At 36.7% G+C, this 22,077-nt stretch overlaps 1 protein-coding gene across 11 annotated transcripts in view; it reads right to left on the bottom strand.

The window, feature by feature from the left end:
* The window catches only part of SLC4A10 (solute carrier family 4 member 10), a 378,984-nt gene that overhangs the window by 255,305 nt on the left and 101,602 nt on the right, over nucleotides 1–22,077 (bottom strand). The window lies entirely within an intron of this gene.

The raw sequence follows: 22,077 nt of genomic DNA, 5'->3' as shown, positions 1-22,077 counted from the left end.
CTGACTCTGACCCAGCAGGAAACCCATTGCCTTGAAAGCAAGGACCCAGACCTGGAATTCATCACCTGCTGACTAAAGAGTGCTTGGGCCTGGGATAAACAACAGCAGAAGCCAGGCGGCAGTTTCCTTAGGCCTTAGGCAAGACCCAGTACCATGCTGGCTTCAGGTGTAATCCAGCACATTCCCAGCTATGGTGGCAACAGGGAGATACTTCTGCTGAGGAAAGGGGAAGGAAGAGTAAAAGGGACTTTGGTAACTTGGGTACCAGCTCAGCCACAGTAAAATAAAGCACCAAGCTGACTCCTAAGTCACTGATTCCAGGTATCAGCTCCTAGAGGACATTTCAACACCTGCCACAGACAGAAGGGAAACTGCTGCCCTGAATTGAGAGACCTAGGCCTGGCAGAATTTACCAACTGTTGACTAAATAGTCTTTGGGCCTTGAATAAACATCAGCAGTAGTCATGCAGTAGTCATCACAGGCCTGGGGTAGTGGTGGCCACAGGAAGAGACTCCTTCTGCTTGAGGAAAGGAGAGGGAAAAGTAGAGGACTTTTGTCTTGCAGCCTGGGTACCAGCTCAGTCCCAGTAAAATAAATCACCAGGGATATTCCTAAACCTCCAAATCCAGGCCCTAACTCCTGGATGGCATTTCTAGATCCACCATGGGTCAGAAGGGAACATGCTACACTGAAAGGAAGACCCAGTCCTGGGAAGATTTATCACCTACTTACTAAAGAGCTCTTAAGCCTTGAACAAACGTTAGCAGTAGCCAGGAAATAGTCACCACAGAGCTTGGTGAGAGACCCAGTACTGCGCTGGCTTCAGATGCGACCCAACAAGATTCCAGCAGTGGGCCATGGGAGTGCTTGAATCACCTCTCCCCCAACTTTAGGCAGCTTAGCCTAAAGTTGTGAGAGAAACTCCATTTGTTTGTGGGAAAGTAAGGAAAGAGAATAAGAGACTCTGCCTGGTAATCCAGGGTAATTTTTTGAGATTTTACACAACACCACCAAGCCAGTACCTCTATTGGTCTGCAAGAGTCACAGTGTTACCGAGCTTGGGGTTTCCCCTAATGCAGATATGGCTGCAGCAATCAAAGGCTTAGATTACAACCTTTAATTCACTTTGAATAATTGGAAAGCCTTCTCAAAAACAATGGGAACAAACAAGACCACACTGGGAAGATTAGAATAAACACATAACTCTTCGACATCCAGACATCAATAAATATCCCAAGCATTAAGACCATCCCGGAAAACGTGACCTTAGCAAGAGAACAAAACAAGGCACCAGTGACCAATTCCAGTGACAGAGGTATATGACTCTTCAGACAGAGAATTCAAAAGAGCTGTTTTCAGGAAGCTCAATGAAATGCAAGGTAACACAGAGAAGGAATTCAGAATCCTAACAGATAAATGTAACAAAAAGATTAAAATAATTTAAAAGAATTAAGGAAAAATTCTGGAGCTGAAAAGTTCAAGTGACAAACTGAAGAGAGACTTTCACATGAGAGTCTCTCAACACCAGAACTGATCAAGAAGAAGAAAGAATTAGTGAGCTTGAGACAGCCTATTTGTAAATACACAATCAGAGGAGTCAGAAGATAAAAAAATAAAAAATAATGAAGCACACCTAGTGGATCTAGAAAATAGCCCAAAAAGGCAAATCTAAGAGTTACTGAGAGTAACTTTGAAAGGCAAATCTAAGAGTTAAAGAGAAGGTAATGAGAGAGAATGGCATAGAAAATATATTCAAAGAGATAATAACAGAGAACTTTCCGAACGTAGAGAAAAATATCAATATTCAAATAAAAGAGAAATAAAGACTTTCCCAGACAAACAAAAGTTGGGGGATTTTTGTCAACACAAGACTTGTCATGCAAAAAATCGCTAAAGGGAATTCTCCAATCTGAAAGAAAAAGATGTTAATGAGCAACAAGAAATCACCTAAAGGTACAAAACTCACTGGTAACAGACAAATACAGAATATTACAACACTGTAATTGGAGTGTATAAATTACTTATATCTTGAGTAGGAAGACTAAAAGATGAACGTATCAAAAATAATAACTACAACATTTTAAAGACATAGATGACATAGTAAGAAATTAATAGAAACAACAAAAAGTTAAAAAACAAGAAGGATGAAGTTTAAGTGTGGAGTTTGTATTAGTTTTCTCTTTGTGTTTCCTTTTTTAGTTTCTTTGTGTTTGCAATCAGAGTTAAGTTGTCATCCATTGAAAATAATGAGTTATAGATGTTATTTACAAGCCTCATAGTAGCTTCAAATAAAAAATCCTACAACAGATACAAAAACAAATATAAAACAAAAAATTAAAACATACCACCAAAATACTAGCAAATCAAATTCAACAATACATTATAAAAATCATCCATCATGACCAATTGGTATTTATCCCAGGGATGTAGCAATAGTTCAACAAATGTAAATCGATCAATGTGATACATCATATCAACAGAGAGAAGGACAAAAACTATATAATCATTTCAATTGATACTGAAAAAGAATTTGATAAAATTCAACATCCCTTCATGTTAAGAACCCTCAAAAAACCTGGGTATAGAAGGAACATACCTCAACATAATAAAAGCCATATATAACAGACCAAAATCTAGTATCATACTACATGGGGAAAAATTGAAAGCCTTTTTTCTAAGATGTGGAACATGACAAAGATGCCCACTTTGACTGCTGTTATTCATCATAGTACTGGAAATCCTAGCTAGAGCAATCAGGCAAGAGAAAGAAATAAAGTCCATACAATTGGAAAGGAATAAATAGAATGATCCTTCTTTGCAGATTAGATAATTTTTTACTTGGAAATAAAGTAAAGACTCCACAGAAAAAGCCTACTAGAGCTGATGAAAAAAATTCAGGAAAGTTGCAGGACATAATCAACATACAATATCAGTAGTTTTTCTGTATGCCAAGAACAGATTATCTGAAATTCAAGAAAGTAATCCCATTTATAATAGTTACAAATAAAATATCAAAGAATAAACTTAATCAAAGAGGTAAAAGATTTCTACAATTAAAAAGATGAAACATTGAAGCAAGAAATTGAAGAGGACACACAGAAAATGGAAAGATGTTCCATGTTCATGTATTGGAAGAATCAGTATTATTAAAATGTCTATACTACCCAAAGCAATCTATAGATTCGATGCAATCCCTATCAAAATACCAATGACATTCTTCACAGAAATAGAAAAAAAAATCCTAAAATTTATATAGAACCATAAAAGACCAAGAATGGTCAGAGCTGTCCAAAGGAAAAAAAAAAAAAAAAAAAAAAAAAAAACTGGAAGTATCACATTACCTGACTTCAAATTATATTACAGAGCTACAGTAACCAAAACAGTGTGGTACTGACATGAAAATAGCCACATAGAGCAATGACACAGAATAGAGAACCCAAATGTAAATCCATACATCTACAGTGAACTCATTTTTGATAAAGGTGCCAAGAACATACATTGGAGAAAGGACAGTCTCTTCAACAAATGGTGCTGGGAAAACTGGATATTCTTATGTAGAAGAACAGAACTAGACCCCTATCTCTTGTCATATACAAAAATCAAATCAACATGGGTTAAAGACTTAAATCTAATACATGAAACTATGAAACTACTAAAAGAAAACATTGTGGAAACTCTCCAGGACATCAGTCTGGGCAAATATTTCTTGAGTGATACCCAAAAAGCACAGGCAACCAAAACAGGTAATAGACAAATGGGATCATATGAAGTTTAAAAGCTTCTGCACAGCAAAGAAAACAATCAACAAAGTGAAGAGAACAACCCACAGAGTGGGAGAAAATATTTGCAAACTATCCATCTGACAAGGGATTAATAACCACAATATATAAGGAGTGCAAACAACTCAATAGAAAAAAAATCTAATAATCTAAGTTTAAAAATGGGCAAAAGATCTAAGTAGACATTTCTCAACAGAAGACACAAATGACAAACAGGTATGTAAAAAGGCACTCAACATCACTGATCATGAGAAAAATGCAAATGCAAATCAAAAGTATGATTAGATATCATGTCACTCCAGTTAAAATGGCTTTTATCCAAAATACAGGCAATAACAAATGCTGGCAAGGATGTATAGAAAGGAGAACCCAGCTGGGTGCAGTGGCTCATGCCTGTAATCCCAACACTTTGGGAGGCAGAGGCAGGAGGATCACTTGAGGTCAGGAGTTTGAGACCAGCCTGGCCAACATGGTGAAATCCCGTCTCTACTAAAAATACAAAAATTAGCCAGGTGTGGTGGCACATACCTGTAATCTCAGCTACCCAGGAGGCTGAGGCAGGAGAATCCCTTGAACTCAGGAGGTGGAGGATGCAGTGAGCCGAGACCAGCGACTGCACTCCAGCCTGGGCAATAGCGTGAGACTCAGTCTCAAAAAGGAAAAAAAAAAAAAAAAGAGAGAGAAAAAAGAAAGGAAAACCCTAGTACAATGTTAGGGGAAATGTAAATTAGTATAGTCACTACGGAGAACAGTATGCGGGTTTCCCAGAAAACTAAAAATAGAATTACCATATGATGCAGCAACCTCACTGCTAGGTATAAACCTAAAAGAAAGGAAATCAGTGTATTGAAGAAGTATCTGCAATCCCTTGTTTATTCCAGCACTAGTCACAAAAGACAAGATTTCAAATCAACCTGTGTCCATCAACAGATGACTGGAGAAAGAAAACATGGTATATATACACAATGGAGAACTATTCAGCCATAAAAAAGAATGAGATCCTGTGAATTGATGCAATATGGATGGAACTTGACAACACTGTTAAATGAAATAAGCCACGCATAGAAAAATAAACCTCACATGTTCTCACTCATTTATGGGAGCTAAAAATTAAAATCACCGAACTCATGGAGATAGAGAGGAGAATGATAGTTACCAGAGGCTGGGAAAGGTAGTAGGTAAGGGGAAAGGAGGAATGAAGATGGTGAATGGGTATAAAAATGTAGTTAGATGCAATGAATAAGACCTAGTATTTGATAACACAACAGGATGACTAGTCAGCAATAATTTGTTGTGCGTTTTAGAATAATGAGAGAGTACAATTGGAATGTTCATAACATAAAGAAATGATGAATGCTTGAGGCAATGGATACTCCATTTACCCTGATGTGCTAATTACACATTGTATACCTGAATCAAAATACTTCATGTACCCCATAATATATACACCTATTATGTACCCATAAAAACTAAAAATAAAAATAATTTAAAGGAGATCCTGCTATTTGTGACAACACAGATGAACCTGGAGTACACAGTGCTAGGTAAATGCCAGACACAGCAAAATACTGCATTTTTACACTTAAATGTAGAATCTTTTTAAAAAACAAATCAAACTCACAGAAACAGCACTATAGAATGGTGGTTATGGGAGTGGGGATGGGCAGGAAGAAGTGGGGAGATGTAGGTCAAATGGTACAAACTTGCAGTTATGTAAGATAAATAATAAGTATAGAGATTTAATGTAGAGTATGACTAAAGTTAATAATATTTTATTGTACACTGAAATTTTGCGAACAGTAGAGTTTAGGTGCTTTTCTTTTCTTTTCTTTTCTTTTTTTTTGAGAGTTACACTCCATTACCTAGGCTGGAGTGTGCAGTGGTGTGATCACGGTTCACTATACCTCCATCTCCAGGCTCCAGGAATCCTTCCACTTCAGCCTCCCAAGTAGTTGTGACTTCAGGTGCCCACTATAACACTTTGCTAATTTTTTGTGGACACAGGGTTTCAACATGTTGTCCAGGCTGGTCTTGAACTCCTGGACTCAAGCAATTTGCCTGCATTGGCCTGCCAAGGATTACAGGTGTGAGCCACCATACCTGGCCATTTAGGTGCTTTTGCCACACACATAAAAGAGGTAACTATTTGAAGTGAGAGATATTCGTGAACATGTTAATTTGCTTGACTGTAGCAAGCATTTCACTGTGTATATTAAAACATCTTAATATATCTTAAACATATATAGATATTGTCTCTAACTGTGCACCTAAAACATATAGAAATTGTATCTAAGGAATGTTCTCACTACCTAGTATCATAGAACAGAAAGCATGTAAATCTGCCCTTCAAGCTATATTAATTGGAAATGCTAAAAGGGAACGAGTAAGATTTCCAAGCCCATATAGTGAAGAATAAAAGTTGGAGTGCTAGAATGAGGAAATTCTCTGTGCAATAAATAGGCCTATGTGGAGCCTAGGCCTGAGCTTATAGCAAAAGAATATGAGCACCTCCCAGTAACAACTCCTGGGACTTTGGACTACAGAATTTCCACTTGAGGGGCATGTACCACCTTGCTATCAAACATTAATTAGAGCTACCCCTATGATTGAAGTACATAAAATAATCTTGAAACCAGAAATACCCATGCTGTCTTGAGTGATGTCAGAGAAATACTCTAATGGGAATGACAGTGCCCAGAAGAGTTCCATAATAAAATAGAAATGGTCTATATAGGTTCATGCTACCTGGGGAATGCAAAGAGGTGATACAAGCAGGGAGCTAGAACTGACTCTGGACTTGTGTACTAGGACTGACTCTGGAATTGTGTGAGGAGCTGGTGGATTTTACAGTGCCCTATAAATAGCTTTCAACTGACCAACCAAGAGCTGCTTGGTTTGTGGATAGGAGTTCCAAGGTGAACAGACAACATACTATTTGGAAGGATGCTACTGATCAAAGACGTTAAAAACAAATCAGCTCAGTGGGCTGAATTGCATGCTGTTTTCTAGCAGCGATGAAAGAATCGAACATCAAAAGCCTGATAAAAGCCTGTCTTTGGCTTTTTACTGACTTGTGGGCAGTAGCCAATGGCCTGGTCATACACTCAGGCAAGAGGATGCTGGGAACCTGGCCTACTGAAGGGATGCCCATATAAGGCATGACCCTATGGAAATTTGAGAGGTTCATTAAAGCAGAGTATGTCCATTGAAAGAGTCCCTTCCAGGATTAAAAGGTCAAGCAGCTATCAGCAGTTGCTCGTTAAAGGTGGCCACCTGGGTCCGTGAAATGGGGGTACTGCAACAATGCAGAGATGGGCTGAATCCAAGTATGTTCCTTTTGCAACTTCTCAGGCACATATTGCCAATAAGAACTGTTCTGTCTGCCAGCAAAAGACACAGAGACTGCTGATGGCTATGGGTCTACACTCCTACTGGGGAAGCCCTAAACATAGTTGGTAAGTGAGATTGATGCTGATAAGTGTGGGGGTGCTAAAAATGGATCTTGGTAGGAGTAAACACTGATTCTGGACTGGGATTTGCTTACCTGGTAGAAGATGCAAATGTTCAGAGTGCTATAAAAAAACACAGAAGTTACTACACAATTTGGAAGACCAACCGTATGTCTTTAGACCAAGGAACACACTGTACAGCCCATAATGTCCCATAGTAGGTAAGAAAATCTCCTCCTAGAGTAATAGTTTGATAGAGAAGTGAAATGGGAAATTAAAACATTGGTTGGCCAAAATAGGAGGTGAGAAAAGCATGAAAGACTTGCTTACATGCCTTCAAAAGTGTATGCTCACACTCAACCTGAGTGGGATTAAAAGAGTGTTCCCACTAGATTTTCCTCCATTTTTCTGGTTAATCTGGGTAAAAGAGGATAGTGAAGGATGCAAGTATGACTATGCAATTCTTATCAAGGAAGGAGGATGCTAGTATAATGATGTTACTGTTTTTCTTTCCTCCCCATATCACGTTCCCCCCACCCACCCACTTGATGCAGTGGTCCTAGGGCCGAGAATCAACTACAATTTCTGGAAACATAAATCATTCCTAAAAAAGAAACTGTAACTGTGTTTTTAAATCTTATGCTAGAATTCCTGAGGACCTGATAGAGATGGGTTTCTATCTTCACCCCATCTGGCAAAATTGGGGCTAAAAGTGAATGTAGCTATATATTGGTTGATAGTGAAGATGGCCCAATAGTTCTGCACTTACATAACCTTACCCTATCTAAATGGGAGTGGACTAAGAGGGAGGTATTTGCTAGACTGATATTGCTGTTTGCAGTCTAAACAAGCACAGTGGCTAAACCTAATGCCCTCTCCAAAGGTAGAAAACTTGGGTACAAATGAAGAGAAAAAAGAATAGAAGCTGAGGGTAAAGGAATGACTAAACGAGTAAGGAATTGAGGGAAATCCAATATTACAGTAACACTTGTTAAATTAGGTTTAGCCTAAAGCTTCCTCCTTGTAGATTTGGCCTGAAGATTTCTCCATACACAGTGAACTGTAACCTAACTGGACATGTAAACAAACTATGTAATCTGTTCTTGTACAAATCACAAAGTTTTGGCCAATCACAGGCAGACAACTGTTCAAACAAGACAAACACCAAACTATAACTAATGCAGATGTTTCTCTACCTTACTTCCATTTTCTGAGCAGCATTTTCTGTTTTCTGTCCATAAATCCTCTCCAACCATGAGACAGTGCTGGAGTCTCTACTCTGGTTCAGAGGCCTGCCCAATTTGTTAACTGTTCTTTGCTAAATTAAACCCTGTTAAATATAATTTGCCTACAGTTTTTAACAGTCAGTGTCAGAAGAGGGATCCCAAGTAGAGCTTCTAGCGACCCCCAAGATCATCAAGTAACAAAAAGAAGTACCTTCCAGGCCATTTTGTCCATTGCTTTCTTACAGTGCTTGGGGATCATAAATAAGTTCTCTCTCAAATTCTGAAGCACCAAAGATTTGTCTTTTGGGCTGTCCATGGTTGTTTGAACAATGTTTTTAAATCCAAACTTGTTCAGACATCACAACAGAAACTGGTCTGGATCCAGGATCAGAATAAACCTGAAAACTAACTGACCTGGATCCACTTAGAGGCCTCAGATGTCTGACTAGGTCAGGCAGAAACTGAGAGTAAACAGAAATGCTGCAGAATGTGCCAACTCTGGCTTTCAGAAATTCGTGTTTTTCGTGTTCTATCCCCTTTGTTTCTTTTCCTTGAATGCTTAAGTGGGGAAAAAATCATTTACTAAGTAGATCAAGGGGATCTGAGAACCAAAGCAAATATCCTTAAGAACTCTACCTACTCTACCTACCAGCTACACCTATGTTTCCATGCATAAGTATTAGGCCTCAAAAGCAACAAATGCTTATAGAAATTTTAAAAAGCTTACTAATTTAAAATTACAGTAGAACATTCCACATGAACAACACTGTACTTATAAAGGTACATTTTTAAATGAAGGCTCCTGAACTAGGCCTGTGAAGGAATGCCTATTGATGTAAAAAGCTTCTAAAAAGATTTTAATATTTTTATTCTTTTTTTTTAAAGACTCTTTATAAAAGACAACTAAAAATCTCAAGTGATTAATTAATAAGAAAAACTACATCTGCTAAACATTTGGCTGTTACTACCCCATGACAAAAAAAAAAAAAAAAGCTATTCTGGATAAAGTATTTATAAAAAGTAGCCTTTCTTCTTTTTCAGAGCTATTTATGCAGAGTCCAGACATACAGAATCATTTCTTTACCCTATTCCCTGATGAGCTCCAACCTGAACTCAGTAATTTTAACTAAAAGGCAAAAACGAAGTTAAAAAGACCACCTATTAAACTAAATTAGTCTTCAAATTACACCCTTCTAACATTTAGCTGGCTATATGAAAACCCTTTTGCAAAAAAATTTACATTTATAGAGAAAATTTTGCCAGGCATGGTGGCTCACACTTGTGATCAAAGCACTTTGGAAATCTGAGGTGGGAGGATTTCTTAAGCCTAGGAGTTTAAGACCAACCTGGGTAACATGGTGAGACCCTGTCTCTATGGGGAAAAAAAAAAAAAAATCACTGGGCATGGTGGTGCATACCTGTAATTCCAACTACTCTGGAGGCTGAGGTGAGAGGATCACTTGAGCCCATGAGGTCAAGGCTGTAGTGAACCATGATTGTGCCACTGCACACTGTCTCCAACCTGGGTGACAGAGTGAGACCCCTGTCTCAAAAATAATAATAATAATAATAATAATAATAATAATAATACTTCCATTTATAAAGATGTTTAAGAGAGATGACTGAGTGACTAGAAACTCTTAACAATTGTTTTAAATTTACACAACAAGTCTGATATGGTTTGGCCGTCTCCCCACCCAAATCTCATCTTGAATTTTAGTTCCCATGATCCCCATGTGTTATGGGAGGGACCCAATAAGAGGTAATTTAATCATGGTGGCATTTACCTCCATTCTTTTTTCATGATCGTGAATGAGTTCTCACAAGATCTGATGGTTTTATAATGGACTTTTCCCCCTTTGCTCAGCACTTTTCTTTCCTGCCCCCTTGTGAAGAAGGGCTCATTTGTTTCCCCTTCAACCGTGACTATAAGTTTCCTGAGGCCTCCCCAGCCATGCAGAACTGTGAGTCAATTAAGCCTCTTTCCTTTATAAATTACCCAGTCTCAGGTATTTCTCCCTAACAGTGCGAGAATGGACTAATACAAAGTCTTACATTTGTTTAATATGCTTTTCCTGGCCATCTTGTCTTAATTGGGATTTTATATAAAAGCTTTTTGATTTGAACAAATAATAGTACAACATTTAAGCCTGAAGTCTCAGCTCTGTACTTTCAAGGTACAGATTTTTTATCTTGTTTCATGTAAGAGTCATTGCTTTAAAGGACAAATTGTTGCCTATCAATTACTTAGGACAATAAAACAGATAAATAAAAGGTTAGTCATCTAAACAGAAAAAAGCTATTTAAAAGCCAATTAATAAAAATTCTTTACAAAAACTATAAAATCTAGTTTTGTCTATGTCTATATGTATTATGTGTACAGAATACTTGGTAAATAAAACTAGTTTTAAATTATTATTATGATAAGACACAAATGACTTCAAAATTGTCAGTTAAATATAATTCAGACATTTTGTCTGCGTATACTGGTCAGAGAATTTTATACTACCTCTGACACATGTTTTAAAGCCATGAAACTACTGCTTCTTTAATATTTTTGATGCTTAATTTGACTGTAAGCTTATATTTTTAGTTTTGAACCTCTAGATTTTGGGGTCTGATCGTTGGCCATGGTAAGATCTGGGGACACGTCCTCAGTGCTTTGATCAACAGCTACAGGATAGAGTCAAGCCCAATATGTCACTTCTTCCCTGGCTTAGATTTGCTTCCAGGCCATTCTATGAAGCATTGGATCCTTCAGACATCATCTTCATAGCTGTCTTCTGTCCTGAGTTCTACACCTGGTATGTAAACTCAGGACCCAGATTGGCCCTGCCCTTCATAGCTGTCCTGGATGCCATATAGTTATTTAAGACCCAGCCTGACTGGGGAAGGCATTAGGAAGGGTACTTGTGTCATATTTTCAAAATGATTTTCTGTAACTTAAAATCCTAAAGTCATATTAAATTAAGTAATAGATAATCATGAAATGTCTGAATCATTCATAAGTAAAAATATTAAAACATTAATTATAAAAATTAATTTAAGTTTATGTACTTTGACATTTATTTTATATGGTACAAAAACCTAAATATATTTAGATTTGCTAATGAAAAAGCATTTTTTAACATGTCTTTCTAAAAACTTCCAAGATGGTTTTCATCTACAAATACTAATATGAAACAGTTTGAAATTACTTACTTCCTATGTTTTCACTAAAAAGTAAGGTTACTAAGAATTAAAATTTTAATTAATATATGTATATTGTATATATGTATAATATATATATTTTTTCATACTGCTATAAAGATACTCCCTGAGACTGAGTAATTTAAAAAGAAAAGAAGTTTAATTGACTTACAGTTTCTCATGGCTTGGAATGCCTCAGAAAACTTATGTCTATGCTATTAATATATGTTCCAAAATTTTGTAAGATTCTTAAAATTCTGATATGTCAGTATATGTTAGCAGTCATAATTATGATTATGTTAAGTTATTGTAGGCCACAGAAATAACCACATTTTCTTGTCAATTGCATATTTAATCCTGACTATATTAAGTCTTTCCACAGTTAATTACTTAATTCTGATACATTTTCTAAAAACTCTTCTCTAGAAAATAAAGTGTTGAGTTTTCAAAAAAGTTCATTAAAAGGATCAAAAGGAACTGGAAAAGTACTCTTAAATACAGATTTCTGGCCAGGCGCAGTGGCTCACACCTCTAGTCCCGGCACTTTAGGAGGCCAAGGTGGGTGGATCACCTGAGGTCAGGAGTTCAAGACTAGCCTGACCAACATGGTGAAACCCCATCTCCACTAAAAATACAAAAATTAGTTGGGTGTGGCAGCAGGTGCCTGTAATCCCAACTACTCAGGAGGCTGAGGCAGGAGAATCACTTAAACCCGAAAGGCAGAGGTTGCAGGTAAGCCGAGATCACACCATTGCATTCCAGCCTGGGCAACAAGAACAAAACTTCATCTCAAAAAAAAAAAAAAAACCAGGTTTCTCATGACTTTAGGATCATATCCTTTAGACTGGTTAATAATTCCCAAAACTCTAATACATAAACTGATTTATAAAACTGCTAATCAAAAGAGGACAAAAATTAATTGAACACCAAAAAAATACTTTGCTAGATTTTTATCAATCAGTACAAAATTGTTTAGATATGCAATTTAAATAAATTCCATGGTTCAAGTCAAATTACCTATGATAACCTATATAATAAAAAATACCATAAACCTAAATTAGAAAACAAATTTAGTATTTAAGGATATAAATCCAATGTTAAGCATAGACTCATAGAGAGCCAGGACAGTCTTTTATTTGGTTTGGATTTGTGTCTCCGCCCAAATCTCATGTTAAATTGGAGGAGGGGCCTAGTGGGAGGTGATTGGATAATGGGGGCAAATTTCCCCCTTGCTGTTCTTGTGATAGTGAATTCTCATGAGATCTGATGTTTTAAAAGTGTGTGGCACTTCCTCACATACTCTCTCTCTCTCTTCTGCCACCATGTAAAGAATCTCTTTGCCTCCTCTTCCCCTTTGGCCATGATTGTAAGTTTCCTGGGACCTCCCCGTCATGCTTCCTGTTAAGTTTGCAGAACTGTGAGTCAATTAAACCTCTTTTGTTCTTAAATTAACCAGTCTCAGAAAATTCTTTATGGCAGTGTGAGAATGGACTAATGGTACTAGCACTGCTATAAAGACACCTGAAAATGTGGAAGCAACTTTGCAACTAGTTAACAGACAGAGGTTGGAACAGTTGGAGGGCTCAGAAGAAGACAGGAGAATGTGGGAAAGTTTGGAACTTCCTAGAGACTTGTTGAATGGTTTTGACCACAATGCTCATAGTGATGTGGACAATGAAGTCCAGGCTGAGGTGGTCTCAGATGGAGATAAGGAACTTATTGGGAACTGGAATAAAGATCATTCATTCTATGCTTTAGCAAAGAGATGGGCAGCATTTTTCCCCTGCCCTAGAGATCTGTGGAACTTCGAACTTGAGAGAGAGATGATTTAGTGTATCTGGTGGAAGAAATTTCTAAGCAGCAAAGCATTGAAGATGTGACCTGGCTGTTTCTAAAAGTATATGCTCATATGTGCAAAAAAAGAGATTATCAGAAACTGGAACTTCTATTTAAAAGGGAAGCAGAGCATAAAAATTGCCTGAAATGGTGAAGGTACATGTTTTCAGAGATCACTCCTGCTTTGGGGATGTGACAAGATCAGTGGAAGCCTGCAAACTTGAATGGCCTTTCTCTGGGAGACATACTCATAAAATATGATCATGTACCATTCTAAGTATTAGTGACTGAATGGGAATCTAGCAATGTGTCAGTATTTTTTAAGTTTTACATTTTTACACTGTAAGGGATCTGTGTTTGAAAACCAGGGGGTGGATTGTGACATGGTAAAATACATATTTGGTCTTTGACTCTTGCATACAACTCCAAAAGTACTTGGAATCTCCAAAATGTGAATCTTTTTGTATGCTAATGAGCTAACTAATGGCTGGCAGCCCCTAGGTAGCTTCAGGATGGACGCTGGTCACTGGAAAGACCAAGGCAGAATTAGAGGGTTGGGACTTTCAGATCCACCCCCCAACCACTGGGGAGTAAACAGATGCTAAAGGTTAAGTTGATCACAAATTGCCAATGATTTACTCAATTATGGCTAGTAATGAAGCTTCCATAAAAACTCCAAGAAACAGCGATAAGGGAGTTTCTGAGTAGCTGAACACTTGGAGCTTCCTGAAGAGCACTGCATCTGGAGAGGGCATGAAAGCTCTGCACTCCTTTCCAAGCCTTGCCCTATGCATTTCTTCATTGGTATCTTTTGCCATATCCTTTGTAATAAACTGGTAAATATAAAAAAAATCATGTCATATACCTTAAATATACATAATAATTAAGTAATTATAGAGAAACATCAGAAAATAGGTAACTACTGAATATTGTCTGCATTACTGATTTGATATGTGTCTAATTCTCATTTTAAATTATATTCAGGGAATTTTGACAGGAAAACAGCCCAGAAAGAGTAAAAAATTTAAAAATAAGATGCAAATTTTAAACCATGGGTTAAGCATGTAACCCATCAAAAAACAGAGATTATAATGAAAGAAAGAAATTATAGGACTGATTCATTCCATTCATCATATTAGATCTCTTGACACCTATTCATCTAAATTACTTTCTGGGTAATAAGTTAAACTGAATTTAATTTAAATTAAAGCTGTAAACATCCATTATTTTCCTACCTTCATTTTTGTCAAAGTTATATATGTATGTTAAGTTAAAAGTCAAATAGTTTTACAGTGTTGCTGTGAAGAAACCTGCCCCTACAATTCTTCCTCCGTAGAAGTAACTACTTCCAATTCTTGTATCTAATGTTTAAATTTTACTTACTAAAGAGCAGTAAACAACATGTATTTGTTGTTATTTATTTTTGAATATATAGATGTTAAGCTATAAATTTTCCTCTAAGCATGGTTTTAGCAGCATCACAAAAGATTTACCCCTAAATGTAACATTTTAATAAGCATTACAAAAAATAGAGGAAAATATTCAAAAGACCAGTGGTACACTGAAACCATGAAGTCAGATAAATTCAACTACGTAAATATTTTTAAAATGATATTCTCATTTAATCTATGGAGAACTCATGCATTCACATTTACTCTCAGAATACCTACCACGTGCCAGGCATTCAGTCATTTTATAAAGAGAAAAACAATACTTTTTCTTTCATTGAAGTCATTGTTGGATTGCTCAAACAAGCAAACTAATACAATTTCAATTCAAAATGCATTTATTAAATGACTAGAAATGTACATATTCATGATTCATCAATTATTATTGGAATTAGGATATCATTTTTGTTATCTAACTGTAAATACTATAGGTCAACCTGCAAAAGAGAAATAAAAATAATATCAGTTAATTCTTACGTGGTTAACTTCAGAGCTCTTTACCAGTTATAAGATGGTTTAAAATTAGGTTCAATAGTGTAATAGATAGTCTATGAAAAACAAAAGTGTGCCTTCAGATGTGGTTCTGATTCTATTTCACTGACACTAGTTCTTCCCTTATTTTCCAATGGGAAATTACACTTTGATGCTTTCTGGAAGTACTCTTAGAGGTCATCTAGTCCAATGTCTCACCGTATCCAACTACGACATACCTAACTAACCTTTGCTTGAACAAAATTCAGGACAGAGACCTAACTACTACACAAGAAAGTTTGCTCTATTTTTGGAAAATTATAATATTCAGAAATATTGTTAGAATGTAAGACCACCCTACATTCTCAGGATTTATCACAACAAGGAAGATAATGATGATGATTGAGAGATGATAGATAGATAATAGATTGTTTTATGAGTGAACAAATGAATGGACAAATGAAACCAAAATCTATCTCCCTATTATTTCAATGCATTTGTTTTACTTTTTTTCACATTCTGAAGTTGTATAACTAATTCTAGTCCTTTCTTGTTTGATGATGTTTTAAATATTTGAAGATAATACTGTTTAAGTCTTCCCTTTGTCAAGTAAATGTTTAAGTTTCTAATGAGAAAGTATGAATTATGTTCATCTCCTCTCTGAGACCGAGATAAAAGTACAAGACAGTAATCAAATTATCAGTTGTTATTAATTTATTAATGTATTGTTCTGTAAAATACAGCTTAGACCTGAGGCTAAAATGCTCTCTTCACTCTTTCCTCTCATTTGAGGCCTTGGGATCTACGTGTTAGCCTGTTTGGGTTTGCAGAGCATTCAGTAACCCAAGCAGCCTTATCTTGGCCTGCTTTATATTCCAGCAAGCCTAATATGGATTTGGGCAGCCACATTAACCCAGTGTTACAAATAAAAGAGGACCAGTGAAAACCAAACTGACATGGCCTCACCAATCAAATAAGTCACTTCTCATCCTATGGAAAAGACCTAGTGAAAGGTGGTGAGAAGGCAACAACAGCTTCCTACTAAAAGTTCCTAATCTGACATTTTAGATCTTCCCTATTTGCATCAACTTCTCTGGAAATTCTAGTTTGCTAACTTTTTTAAATGTAGGACCCAAATCTGAGCACAATTTTTCAGATACAATCCTATTCTTAAGGAATAGAGAGGTGTACTTCCTCTGTGAAAAAAAAAAAATCCCTTTATTTTAAAACTTAGTCAAAAATTTTTGCATTCATTACTATTATAGTGCATCTTATAAATTGTATAATCTTCTCCTACAATTTTTTAAAAACTTTTGTGTATAGTTCCATAAGTTTTATCACATGTATAGATTCCTATAACTACCATGACAATCAAAATACAGATTAGTTCTATCACCTCAAAAAATTCCTTTATGCTATACCTTTCTGAACACACTTTTTTATGTGTTGATATCTGTGTTTAACTTTGTATCTGGAAACTTGGCTAAACTAGTTTTATGAGTTGGGGGAGTTCTTTGTTTTTTAGACTCCTTGGGACTTTTTACATAAATAATTATGCTGTTTGTGGATATAGATGGTTTTATTTATTTCTTTCCAAACTTCATGGTTTTTCTTTCCTTGCCTTGCCTTTTGCTTTTGCTAGGTTTTAGTATGATGTTGAATAAGAGTGGTGATATTTGACGTCCTTATCTTATTCCTCATCTTATGTGGAAAGCATTTAGTCTTTTACCATTAAGTGTTACATTAGCTGTAGGTTTTGAGGGATGCCCTTTCAGGTTGAAGAAGTTTCTTTCTATTTATAGTTTGCTGATTTTTTTTTCTAGAACAATTGTGAAATCTTGTCAAACGCATTTTCTGCCTCAATTAAAATGATCATATGGTTTTGCTTATTCTGTTAATGTGGATTACTTTGCTTGGTCTGCAAATATTGAACCAGCCTTTCATTCCCAAGATAAAACCTAATTGGTCACAATATATTAGTCTTTTCATAGATTTGTGGACTTAATTTGCTAATATTTTGTTGAAGACATCTGCATTGATGTTCATGAGGGATATTAGTTTGCACATTTTCTTGTATTGCCTTTGTATGATTTTGGTATCATGATTAATTCTGGCTTCATAAAATGATTTGGGAAGTGTCTTTTTGTCTTCTATTTTCTAGAAGAAATTATGTAGAATTGACATTATTTCTTCATTAATTTTTAATTTTTAATAGAATTCTCCAGTGAAAAATCTTGGCTAGTATCTGGAAATGTGATTAACTTTTAGATCAATAGTCTTTTTTTTTTTTTAAACAATTTGAGTCTCTTTTTGTTTGTTTGTTTGCATTTTGAGACAAAGTCTTGCTCTGTTGCCCAGGCCAGAGTGCAGTGGCACAGTCTCGGCCCACTGAGTCCTCACCTCCCAGGTTCAATTGATTCTCCTGCCTCAGCTTCCCAAGTAGCTAGGATTACAGTCATGTGCCATGACACTAGTTAAATTTTGCATTTTTAGTAGAGTTGGGGTTTCATCATGTTGGCTAGGCTGGTCTCCAACTCCTGACTGCAAATGATCTGCCTGCCTTGGCCTCCCAAAGTGCTGGGACTACAGGTGTGAGCCACCTCACCCGGCCAATTCGCTCTTACAGAGGTACCTGGTGCCTTTTCAGGTTGTGTCAGTGTAAAATGGATTGGATTTCAGCTTTTGCCACTGCCAATTCATAATTCTGATTTCTCAGAGGGCCAAGACACTTAGCATTTTCATTCTTCCTTTCTGCTTATAAAATTGTGTCAATTTTTTCCCTCTAACATTCTCCTCACATTGATTTAGTTTTGGGAGAGAGGAATGGTTTGAAAAAATACCCTTAGTTGTCTTTTTAACAGGACTTTTGGAGATAGGAAAAGTAGCTGTGTATGTTGTATTAGCTAGTTTTACCTAAAGCCTCCTCATTCTACTTCATTTTTAATTTTATTATGTTTTCAGAGTAAATAGCCAAAATACTTATTTTTATCGCTATTATTTGATACTTAATATTCTGTTCTAATAGTTACTCTGTTACTATTATTATTTATTGTAATTGTTATTTTTCTAATCTGCACTTCACAGTAAACAACCCCTCAATGAACTTCAGAAATCTTCTTTTTGTTACCCTAAAGCATTTTTAAATATTCTTAAATCTATAAAACATAATCTATTGAGATATCATTAATAGATGATACTTAATAATCATTTAACATGTGCCACAATCTGTACTAGGTAATGAGAATACTGAATTAAAAGACACACTTGCTTTCTAAGACTTCACATTCTAAGGGAGAAGACATGTAAGTATGTGTGCTTTTAAATACTATACATGGTAAATGTTATGCCAGAAGTAGGTTTAGTATTCTAACGGATATATAAGTGAGCACCTAATCCCACTAACTTACACTAAAACCAACAATTAAAGGACAAACAGGATCAGGGTGAATAGGGTATTCCAGACAGATGACACAGCTTTGACAAAAGCATAACATTATCAATTAAGCCAATACATTAGGAAAATTGATTTCAAAGGTTATAAATCCTCACTTTTTAAAATTTGACTGAGTTTTTTCTTTAGACATCTCAAATGATTACACCACCCAGGTGAGAAGAGCATAAATCTAGTAATTTTACTGTAATTTTTTTGTAGGAGAAAATTAAGATACAATCAAGCCAATAGGAGAGCTAGAACTAGAACTGAAATTTTGGTTTTCTGACTGTTATCTGAGTGGTTAATCATTGAATAATTCTGACTCTGCATTCTGAAACTGTTAGTTCCTTAGCTGTCTTATTTTTTTCAGTGTTGCATATAATTACAGTAATAACTAACATTCATTGTAAAGCTTACAATGTGCCAGGAAAAATGCTAAAACTTTGCATACATTATCTCATTAAAAATGTTTAAAACAGATGAGTATTCTGAGACTTAAAGCAGTGAAGAAAGTTTCCCAGGAATACTCAGCTACAAGAAGCGGAAAGAGTTTGAAGACAGGTCAATGCTTCTAGCCAATGTGCTACACTACAAAGGTAATATATTAGTTAAGCGTAAAATCTGAAATTCCTCAATTTCACTTTAAAGCACCTCAGAGTCTGGTCCAGCCATACTTACATACCTCAGACAATATGAATTCCTACTAGTGTTCAAAGTGATTTAGGCTGTATTTGCTCATGAACATTTCATTCTTATTCAACAAAAAATTTAGTAAGCAGTAACTATGTGTCAAGCACCATATAAGTTATGGCTTTAAAGAAATAAAATTTCTATTTAATGCCTTTGCCCTTAAATAGTTCATAGTTAAGAAAGAATAAAATCAATCACTATAATAATGCATATATGGTGCTTCAACCAAGGTAAATCCTGGAATCCAGAAAAAGCATGAGAAGAAAACGACTAAGAATTAGTTGTTTCAGGGATGTGGGAATGTTTCACAAGGAGGTGATGCTTAACGTAAATAAATCCTAAGGAATAAGAAAAGGTCAGTAAGACAAAAACAAACATAAATGAGGGGGCAATGGCATTAAAGACAGAAGGGACCACATTTTAAGAGGCTTGAGAGAGTCTGCCTCTTTCCATCTAAACAGTAGAATTTAAGACAAAACTTAAGATGACTGTTTAAAAACCACTACTTCAGAGAAGCTTTTCTTGACAATCCCCAGATTTGGTAAATTGCCTGTTTCAGATTCCCACAGCATGCTTCACTAAAGATTGTATCTATCTTGTTCACACTGCTCCCACAGCATTTGAGAAATAATAGATGTTCACAAAGTACGTGTTCAGCAAATGAATAAGTGGTGAATAAACATGTGAGGAAGCTACCAATGCCTCAATATAGATGAAGTGATTGAAGGGTGTATTTGGGATGTGGCAGGAGATGACCAATAAGCACTAAGTGCCTTTATGCCATGAAAATAACTCTAAAAATTGTCTTGAAGGTAATAGTGAGCCTTTCAGTGAGTTTAAGCAGGCAAAGCCCTGATCCTGGTTTATACGTTATAGAGAGTACTCTGGCAGCTCAGGGGTGAGTGAATTGGTTTTCGCATGGTTGAGGTAAGGGGAAGAACAAGACCAGTTAAGAAATGGTTACAATAGTCCAGGTGAAGAGAAAGAAAGGAACGGGAAGATTTTGAACTCCTTCAGAGAAAGAATCTACCTAACTTGCTGATTAATTGGTTCTGAGGTTGGGATAAGGAAGTTGAGGATGATTGTCAGGTTGTCATGCTATGAAAGACAAAAACATTTTGAAGAGAATATAGTATATTTAGTTTGATGCATATCAAGTTTGAGATATTTATAAGACAAGTGAGCAGAGATGTCTACCAGGATGCAATGTCTACAACACTAAACAGAGGTTAACGTACAGATTTCAGCTAAAGATATGGAAGTCATCGCTACGTAAAGCAGCAATTCTCAATCTTGTCTGCTAATTATATTTACTTGGAATGTTTTTCAAAAATATTCAAGCCTGGATTCTATCTCCATAGATTTTATTTAGTGCTTCTGAAATAAGTTTGGGGATTCAATGTTATTAAAAACCTACACATTTGATTCTGATGCATAGTCACTATTAAGAACCACCAACAAACAGTTCATTTAAATCATGGATATAGATCAGATTTGTTTTTTCCAAACAGTAGGTTGCACACATTGAGGAAGACTGAGACAAAATTATCAGAAAGATTATGATAATAATAACTGCAATTTATTGAGAAGCTATGCCAGGAACTGTGCTAATGATGTTACACATATTATTTCTAGTGGAAAGGAAACCAGAAGGAAACACAATGAAACCCATGAAAGTCAAGTCACGGAGAATAAAAACGAGTGAATCCGGCGCCTTCAACTGAAGTATCCAGGCTCTCTCATTGAGACTGACTAGGCAGTTGGCGTGACTCACGGAGAGTGAGAAAAAGCAAGGTGGAGTGACAGCCGACCCGTGAGCCACGCAGAGGAAGGGAAGCTCCCACCCCCAGCCAAGGGAGGAGGTGAGTGATTGTACTACCCTGCCTGGGAAACCACACTTTTCCCATGGATCTGTGAAACCTGAAGATCAGGAGATCCGCTCATGAGCCCATGCCACCAGTGCCTTGGGACCCAAGCACAGGGCTGTGCAGACTTTCAGCGGGCTCAGGCTGTGACCACGGGAAGCAGGCTGGAGAGTGCCTAAGACGAACTAGTGGGAAGGGACAGCCACCATCACTGCAGCACCAGTCATTTGCTTTCCCCTACCAGTTCCAGGGATACTGAGTAGTTTGGACCTGGAGGAATTCCCCACAGTGCAGCTCAGCAGCTGTGGCAGATTGTGGCCACACTGCTTCTTTAGGTGAGATTTGGATCCATCCCTCCTCACCATGCAGGACATCCCTTTGGGAATTTCAGCAACTCCATCCAGGGATTTACAGAGAGAAATATGATCTCCCTGAGATGGAGGCCCTGTGGGGAGGAGGGGATGCAGTCCCTTGGGTTCAGTGGACTTAGTCTTTCCTGCCTGCTGACTCTGAAGAGTCCAGGCAGACCAGACAAAGGGGATTTTCCCCAGAGCAGTGCACCGGTTCTGCCAAGGGGTAGCCAGAGTGCTTTGTTAACTGAGTCCCTGATCCCATGCCTCCTAACTGGGTGAGACCCTCCCAACAGGTGTCTCCAGACACCTTATACAGAAGCATTCTGGCCAGCATCAG

This window comes from Papio anubis, chromosome 10 (genome assembly GCF_008728515.1).
Source record: "Papio anubis isolate 15944 chromosome 10, Panubis1.0, whole genome shotgun sequence".
Classification (NCBI taxonomy): Eukaryota; Metazoa; Chordata; class Mammalia; order Primates; family Cercopithecidae; genus Papio; species Papio anubis.
This window is presented reverse-complemented; position numbering and strand designations above follow the sequence as displayed.